At 43.1% G+C, this 9,454-nt stretch overlaps 1 protein-coding gene across 1 annotated transcript in view; it reads left to right on the top strand.

Moving 5' to 3' along the window:
- The first annotated feature begins 3,453 nt into the window (after positions 1-3,453).
- LOC140362621 (forkhead box protein J3-like) overlaps positions 3,454-9,454 on the top strand; it is an 81,448-nt gene continuing 75,447 nt past the window's right edge. The window contains exon 1 of the mRNA XM_072448726.1: positions 3,454-3,471. The gene's annotated coding sequence lies outside the window, so the exon portion shown is untranslated. The remainder of the gene's footprint in view (positions 3,472-9,454) is intronic.

Below are 9,454 nucleotides of genomic sequence, written 5' to 3'. Positions count from 1 at the left end.
ACGGAATAAGAGGGCGGGCTGTGATTATTGCAGCCAATGGAGGGGTGCGCGCGGGACCAGGGCGGGACTGGAGTGTAAACGCTACAAGCGACAATAAACTCAAAATATGAACACATTTCTTTTATAGAAGAGTGCAGATTGAGCATAGTTCAAATAAAGCCAGTTCGCTGCTGTTTTATGTATTTCACATTTGCTTTTACGTCCTGTGTGCGGTTGATTTAAATAATAAATAGGCACGTGGACAACATAGATGTAGAAATGGGTTGGACCGGTCCAAAACCCGTGTTTTTATTCAGAATTACACTATTGCTTGCTGCGACCCGGCTCACGCATGCGCAGACCCGTATTCCGAAGCAAATCTGGTAGCGCTTGTCAGGACGCAGACTGACAGCCGCGAGGGGCCGCGACAACCAATGGACGCGTCCTAACGGGGGAAGCAGGCGGGACCGCGCACTTCGCAGCCAATGGAAATGCAGCAAGGCGGATGAGGGAACTCGATGCGGGGGCGCACGCGGCTGAGTGGGAGAATCCGTGCGTGCCGTCTGCTGCATGTTGTGCACGAGTCCGCGCACTTTTCCCGAACCGGTTCAGACCAGACAGCGCGGGATAGGTTTGGAAACGGCAGAGCCCAACGGCACGGCCCCGTCTTTGTGCAATGTAAGGAGAAGGAAAGGACAGAAAGATTGCTCAAAGGCACACCAAAACACACGGTCGTTCCACTTTAACGGCAGCTGTAGTGTCACCGGGCGCGTGCACCGGCTGCGGCGCCCGAACAGAGGAGAAAACCCCATCATGTGACGTTGTTACAGTGACCTACTTCTTCCCATCCATCACACTCAGTTGACCGGAAGACACCCTCAACGTGGCATTCGCCGCATTGTGTCTTCGTCTTTCCTCTAAAATGATAGTTATTATGTTATTATGCGTCGGTTCATTGAGTCATAGCAACAGCGCCCGGGATACAGTTTGTGTGCACGTGATCGATAACACGAGCTGGAGAGGCTCACACACGGCCTATGCGTTCTCCACTCTCCTACTTTATCCCGTTACATAATGATAATAATAATAAGCGTCATATTTGTCCTTCTCATCGTTTTTCAATTGTGCAATAAAAGTGGTCATATGTAGCAGTCTACATGTGGAGAACGTGCACACTCAAGTCATGCAAATGCAAACGTTCTATATCTGACTTGTGTCTGCGTGAAAACTTGGGGACGTGGTCTTTTTCCACGGGTGAACTTGACGGTTACGCGGCCTTTTACGCGCTGTGCGGGGCGAGGGCGACATCTAGTGGCAGAAAACAACCTCACCGCGTTTACCAGACAATATCATGTTGTTGTAGAGTGCGATGACTACATTATGTCATCTGCTCTTGATGCCCTACCCGTGATTTAAATATATCTGCTTTGTTTAGGCTATTTATTTTATGATTTTTTTAATCTTGCACCAGTTAGGTAGGCTTGTGCAGTGAGAGGTTAGGTAGGCTTGTGCAGTGAGAGGTTAGGTAGGCTTGTGCAGTGAGAGGTTAGGTAGGCTTGTAGAGTGAGAGGTTAGGTAGGCTTGTAGAGTGAGAGGTTAGGTAGGCTTGTAGATAGAGTGAGAGGTTAGGTAGGCTTGTGCAGTGAGAGGTTAGGTAGGCTTGTGCAGTGAGAGGTTAGGTAGGCTTGTAGAGTGAGAGGTTAGGTAGGCTTGTGCAGTGAGAGGTTAGGTAGGCTTGTGCAGTGAGAGGTTAGGTAGGCTTGTAGAGTGAGAGGTTAGGTAGGCTTGTAGATAGAGTGAGAGGTTAGGTAGGCTTGTGCAGTGAGAGGTTAGGTAGGCTTGTAGAGTGAGAGGTTAGGTAGGCTTGTGCAGTGAGAGGTTAGGTAGGCTTGTAGAGTGAGAGGTTAGGTAGGCTTGTGCAAAGTCAAAAAGAGGAGAAGGAATGAGATGAATGAGTTTTACTGATTCACAAGAGACATTGGACTGAAGTGTTTGATGGTGTGATACTCTGTTTAATCCAGAAGAGGGCGCTGTTTGTTCACATTGTATTCTGCGTCCTGCTATGGAGAAGTATGTACTCCACTTCAGCAAACTTTGTCACTCACTTCAATAAATTAATTCAATTTACGTCGTATTTGTCGGCCTCAAACCCAGATTAGATCAGGTAACCTTGGACACAGGTTAATTATAGGATAAAACCAGAGACCAAATTCTTTCATTCATTTCATATCATTTAAAAGAACCATAAATTGTCAGAAAACTGTATCTGCTCAGGGAGAGTTTACTCATGAATGTTATTACGACTGTAGCTTTAGTGCAAGAACATGTCACATGTTCAACGGACTTAAGCTATGGAACATACTCTTTTGACTTGGACGATCAGAAGATGATTAAAGTAGGCCTCTAAGTCTATGTAGGCCTAAGTCTATGTAGGCCTCTAAGTCTACGAAGGCCTCTAAGTCTATGTAGGGCTCTAAGTCTATGTAGACCTCTAAGACTATTAAGGCATAGTCTATGAAGACCTCTAAGTCTATGTAGGCCTCTAAGACCAAGTAGGCATATAAATCTATGTAGGCCTCTAAGACTATGAAGGCCTCTAAGACCAAGTAGGCATATAAGACTATGTAGGCCTCTAAGACTATGAAGGCCTCTAAGACCAAGTAGGCATATAAGACTATGTAGGCCTCTGAGACTATGTAGGCCTCTAAGACCAAGTAGGCATTGAGACTATGTAGGCCTCTGAGTCTATGTAGGCCTCTAAGACCAAGTAGGCATTGAGACTATGTAGGCCTCTAAGACCAAGTAGGCCTCTGAAATGATGTAGACTTCTAAAATTAGGGGAAATATTAATATTATGATTGATAAAGTATTAATATGATTATTGAGAAAGTATTAACATTATGATGGTGTATCTTGCCGCCCGTGGACCGCATCACTCCGGTGCCGGTGCCGGTGCTCTCGCGCTCCATACTCTGATGAAGTGTGGCGCGTGTGTGTGTTTGTGCGCGCGCGCGGTGCATGAATCCGTCTCGCGCTCACCGGCTCACGGGCTCGCGCTCACCGGCTCACGGGCTCGCGCTCACCGGCTCACGGGCTCGCGCTCACCGGCTCACGGGCTCGCGCAGCCGCTGGAAGTAGTTCCGGTGAAGCGGCGGCAGCGTCAGCCGAGCGGCGCACACATTACGCACACGCGAACCGGACAGACACCTCCGCGGTCTGTGCGTGTGTGGAGCCCAGCGGGGGTCGAGTCTAGTCCGCCTCTCTCATGACGGAGGTGGGCTGACCACAGCACAACCAGCGCCCGGAGCAGCAGGCAACGCGGGGCAGCGGCCAGAGAGGCACCCGCGGACCGGCGATAGAAGCGGGGCGCACGGACGAGGACACGCCGCCGCACGGAGCTTTGTCTACGGAGGGTTTTTTTTTTCAAGTGGCGCCTGTCTGGAGCTCCTCGAGCCGGGCACGGACACACGGAGCCGCACGGAATATTCCACGGTAAGTGAATGCAAAGGAATTCCAATTGACAGCCGTGAAGGTGAGTGACAATGAAGCACGTGAAGCAGAAGCGTCTGGAAAGCGCGGAGTTTATTTGATGTCAAGGCTAAGTTCAGTGTCACGCTGCATAAAGGTTTAGCATCCTTAAAAACACAACTACACGTACACACGTTTCACCCATGTACTCGCATTTTGTATTTAGACTTTACCTTTAAATGCATATTTCGTGTTTTATATATATATTGTATATGTATTACCATTTGACTTGAACTGCACCCCCACTGGCACGTTACACACATTGATAGTATTGTTGCAGTAACAAGTCACAGTACTGAAGCAGCAGTTGAAGGAAAAGTATTTGGAACATGTACTCTGATAACGGCACAGTAGTAAGTAAGTAAATCAGGAGGCTTGTTGAAGTGCCACTGATGTCTGTTGCCTCAATTGTTCAGTCAGTCGGCTACTTTTTAAATACATTGTTAACACTTTATCATAACTGCACTTTTATATATATATATATCTATATATCTATAGATATATATATATACTTTTATGCCTCAATAAAGCACGACTTAATTCATAATGAACAAATCAGGCTTAGTAACTACTTAATCAATATTCTAAAGAAACCATTTATTGTTGTTCATGCTTTATTAAGGTGTAGTTATTATATAGTAGAACCTGTGTATGTAGTACTTTTATACAGCTTTATAAAGAGGACACATGCTCAGTTACTTTCTTAATTTTGCTTAGACGGTATTATTTCAAGTGAGCTAAAATTGGTCAAAGTGAGCTATTTACTTGTATTATGAATTATGTGTTATGTATTATTATTATTATTATTATTATATTGTGACGCGCTCAGGCCGCTGTTGGTACCGTCATTACCGCGACCACGACCTCTCCGATCAACACGAGAGTACGTTTAATGTTTCGTTTTGGACCCGTTTACCGTTCTATCCGCAAATAACCGTCGACGAGTACGACGTTCACCTCGACCGAAACTACGCACTCGATATTCACACCGAGTACTGTTGTATTTGCGCTCGCTTCGTCCTCAAATCTGACCGTTTGGCCCCCGACCGCCGTGACCCCTTCCGCCCTCCGCTCTCACCCTTCCGGGGCCACCGCCGCCGCCGCCACCCGAAGCCCCGTTCTCCTCCTCCTCCTCCTCCTCCTCCTCGTCGCCGGCGCGGGATTTACTCGATCTCGTAAACGCCATTGATTGAGGGCAATTTGGCTGTTTAATTGCTCGACAGCTGCCGCCGCGCTCCCGTCGTTGATTGCTATTGTGAGCTTAAAACGCTACAAAGACGGAGAAATGAATAAGTGGATAAAACAGAATGAAGAGAGTATCAACGGCCTTGATTTGCGTCCCGGCTTTGGAAAAGGTCGGCGTGGTTGAGGCCGGCGACGGCAGTTCGGATCGCGATTCACGTCTTATTTGCGACGAGCGACTTTGATGAATATGGAGTCCACGTGTTGGCGTTTTGCACGTTGTGAGTTGTTTAAGAGTTTGTACAGAAGAAGAGTTGCTGACGGGCAGATTCGAAAGCCAATTAAAACGTAACGGGGGAAAAGGACGGTCGTAAAAGTGAAAACTGCTAGCATGAAGTGCTTGACAAAGACAGGGGGGCTTCACACTTCACGCACACTGGATTAAGCCCACTTTAGCTCTGATGTGGACTTGGTCTGGTCCTGTTTGCATTACTCCTGGTTTTACTCAATGTATTCTTATTGCAAAGGTGAAAATACAATACAATAATGATAAATGTATATGTTGTAAATCTATATTACATTTTATAACCACTTGATGCATATTTTGATTGTGAAATAACTGTTGATTTAGTGACAAATTGAGCAGTTTTTCAACAGTTGTTGGTGAAATGGCAAGATAGAATTTAGGATTTTTATCTGTTCGATTGACAAAATATGCAAAAAACATTTATCTAAACAATTGGGTTTTGTCTAACCTCATCCAATAGAAACGTGCAAGTGAGATGAAGTGGTGAAATTATTAATCAGAGTTAACACAACAATACAGATTTGTGTTTGTCAGACATAAAGCCTTCAGATGCTTCACAAATCCAAATCCACAAAGAGTAAATTTTATTCACATTTTGTCATTTTTGGGTTAGTCCAGGTTTAGAACGAGTAAAGCAATTGTGCAGTCTTATTTTAGACCTGGTTTAGCACTAGTTTAGTTTAGTTTATCGATACCAATTATCTTTTATTATTATTATTTAGTGTTGTAATGTCCATCCAAGTATTAAACTGCATTGAAACTATAAAGAATTTCAACGTTTGCTCTCATTATTAGCTTGGACTGATATCAATCTTAAATATATATATTAAATAAATAAATAGAATCTAAATAAACAGAAACAAACATGTGAAAGTCCATCGCAAAATAAAATAAAATTCGTGAACTGTACAAAAGTTTTATTATAGTCGCCAAAACTAGTGCTCAAGTACAAAAAAGTAGTGGTAGTGGGAAAAAAAGTATTTGGTGAACTAATACTTATATCAGAGTAATTGTAAGAGTATTGTCTTCATGCCACATCTGAATTGGAAGGATAAAACACAAAATAAAGCTCAAAGTTTGGTATTTTCAAAGAGTGGACACAAAAATGATAACAAACTAAATCATATCTGGACGAGTGATGCAAAAAACCCACAAATGTTCAGATCATTTCATAGAAAATAGATAATAAAACAGGCGTGTTTGACGTCCGTGTCCGAAAGCTGCTGCGTAACCATCACTCGAGTAAACGCACCGTCCACTTCAGTCAAGAAGAAATATATTCATTTTGATGGTCAGACCGGAGCCGAAACGTCCGCTTCGAATTTTGTTTGCGATCCTTTCAAGTTTCTTTTGCCCCCCTAGACTCCAGTCCACCCAAATTTCCCTCTCGTCCCCCCCCCCCCAAAAAAAAAAACCCGAAAAGTGCACATCATTGAAATTCATCCTTTTATCTTGTCACAACTCTCCGGTCCAAAAAATGTCGCGGCGATTTGAAAGAGAGAGCGACGTTTGGGAGACAGATCACTGCTGAGGGCCGTCATTATATTTTCACATTTTTTGATGTTAAGTCGTGTAAGTCGGCGGCGTTCGAATGTCCGTTTCGACGGCGTCTGCTCGCTTTTAATGATCTTCGTCAAAATTAGCATCCAAAACAATGCAATTAGCGCGGGCCTCCAGAACGCCTGTGCACTTCTAACAAATGTAAATGACTTGTTCAACTAAACTGCAGTCGAGCCTCGGAGCTGGGGCCCGCAGCTTTCGGCGTCGCTCGTCGTCGCTCGCTTGTATTATTAATGCTTTTTTCGCAAACCCAAACTTTTCAGTCTTTTAATCTATTTTTGCAGTAAATTAATGAATTTTTAAAGAGCTGTTGCAGAGCGCGGCGCCGTGGATGTGGGAGTGTGGGTTCACCGCTGAATCCCGCCTCTCTCCTGGGATGCTGCGGGTGTTTGCCGAATGCCTATGTTTTATTTATGACCAAATGCGCCCGTTAGACTTGGACTGGTGAGAGTAGATGTTCTCCTGGTGGGTAGAGTCGGGGGTCGTACCACAGCAGATGTTTGCAGGTGGGAGACGCTATGTGGGAAGTTTCAAGAGTTTCAGACGACGCACTCATGATCAAGACTAAAACTGTAATTCAGAACTGCATTTACTGTAGAACTGTATTTAGAGAACATTCAGATGGTATTGTTTGGTTTTATGTTATATAAAATCTTGAATCGACAGTATTGTGAGGTGCAATATCACAGATGTAGCTTGGGGGTTTAGTAAACATTTAAGGACTCATCATCGATCATTTCTAGAGCTGGGCAGATGATCAGAATATCAATCATGCTGTATATATACCATATCATGTATATTGTTCATGAAACAAAATGCTACAAAAAGAACTGATGGAAATATATGTCCTTCAAAGTACCATGGTGATGTGCTGAAGTGATGACATAATACTGATAAAGTCTGTAGGATTGACATAACCACGAGACTCTAAAAGAACTCAGAGATATATTCATTTGTGTCATTATTGCTCACTCCATTTCAAACTAATGTTAGCTTTATGGGCAACACAATAGTTCTGTGAAAGTGTCTGGCCTTGTTGAAATAAATCCAGATTAGATTCAAGTAGAACATTATTATATTATTAAATCATAATAATGTATGCATAATATGGATTCACTTTTATTTCTCAAGAGTGTTTTGAATTCCTTGTCCGTGGAGAAAATTAGATGACCATCGACTGCTGCTATAATTGGGCCTGAGGTTGGAAACTCTCTAAAACTATAAAACGTTGAATTAAATTAGCAATTATATTAGTCATTGATGAATTGAATCATGATTTTAGCTATGATTTGTTTTGATTAGTCGTTTAGAATTTCAAACCAATTTATTCATTCCATTCCTAGTATATTTTACAGTAATAAATTGCCAAATAACCATCTGACATATTTATACCAGCGTATTTTATATATTTGTAGAAAAAGTTTCAAACGTTACAATGTTTTCACAAACGTTTCAACTTCTATCCAAAAGTCATTTTCAATCTGAACGACCTGGTCACATTTATACGTCCTTCAGCTTGAAGATAACCATCGAATGAAAGTTGAAATGTCTTAACAATTTTAAAAACATTGTCCAGACGACACCTTTGACGATTGACCAACTGCGTGTTCAAACCCATTCATAACAGCATATTCACACCACACTTTCTCAATTGTTCCGCTACAATTAGCAAAATCGTTTTAACAAATAGCGCAGAGAAGCCTTTTTTTAGCAAACATCGCAGTTCCTCGGCTCCGGCTGACCGTGATTTCAGATAAACCCATCTCTTCTAAATGTGCGTGAGTTTTCTTTCACTTCCTTTCATGCTGGACACCCATGTGAAGGCCACAGAATCCACCGCTCTCTGAATGCGCCGGCAGTATCAGTCTGTAATTGCTTAACTCGTCTCCTTTCAGCCTGGCTCTCACAAGGGCAGCTGATTTCCCCTTGATACCTTGCATTTGCGTCTTTTCATCTGCATTTTGATATTTTTTATTTTTTTTTCTAAAGTGAAAAAGTAATTACGTTGTTGAATCCTTCCCTGTATGGACGTTTTTTCCTCCCCGGGTTTCAATGGGATATGACACAGCGCACGCAGTTTGACGCTAGACTTTTCTAGCTTTTCTGACATGTTCTGCCAAATCTGTCGCTACGGGAGCCTATTTTGTCATTACTGCATCTGCCACTGAAAATATTTTGATGCCCGTGTTCCCCTCCTTTTTGTCGGACCATTCAGGGTTCTTCTTTTTTTCTCTATTAACATGCATAGCGGCGCACCCTTGAAAAGCGTCTAAAAGCTTGCAGCAGCGGGGGACTCGGGGGCTCTAAGTGATGCATACAGTTGAATGAGTGCCGAAATCTAATGGTTGAACACTTTCCATCAGTCAAAAACTCTCCAAAAGAGTCTTTTCAAAATGGACAATGGTTGAAGTCGCAGGCTATTTTGAGAAGAAGTTAAAAAAGTGCCAAAAAGAGGCGTATTTCTAACCTTGCTCGTCTTTGATTAAGGCTCGAAGCTGTCATTGAAATCCCGCCTAAACCCACTCAATGAGAGCCGGTTTATTATTTCACATTTGGATCGCGCACCTGTTAAATACTTTTCACCAAAAAACTCTGCAAAAAAATGACTTTTCAAAACACACGTTGACGTCTTAGACCGTTTGAAGTGCCGTGCAGATTAACCAGTCTGACATGGAGAATATTAGAGTTTTGAAAACGTTTAATTGGTGTTTTACCTTTTCCCGCCTCTACAGATTATTGGCAAACTAGAGTTGTCCATTTTAACGTATAAAGCCCTACATGGAGTACATGGCTCCAATTTTATGTTCTCTTTGTCCTTAAACCAGTTCCTGTTGTTTAGGTATCAAACATATACCGTATATTCTGAACTATAAGTCGCACCTTATAGTTCGGGGTGCG

This window comes from Eucyclogobius newberryi, unplaced genomic scaffold, assembly GCF_026437365.1.
Source record: "Eucyclogobius newberryi isolate DKJ021-1_F unplaced genomic scaffold, fEucNew1.0.hap1 SCAF_17, whole genome shotgun sequence".
NCBI classification, from domain to species: Eukaryota; Metazoa; Chordata; class Actinopteri; order Gobiiformes; family Gobiidae; genus Eucyclogobius; species Eucyclogobius newberryi.
This window is presented reverse-complemented; position numbering and strand designations above follow the sequence as displayed.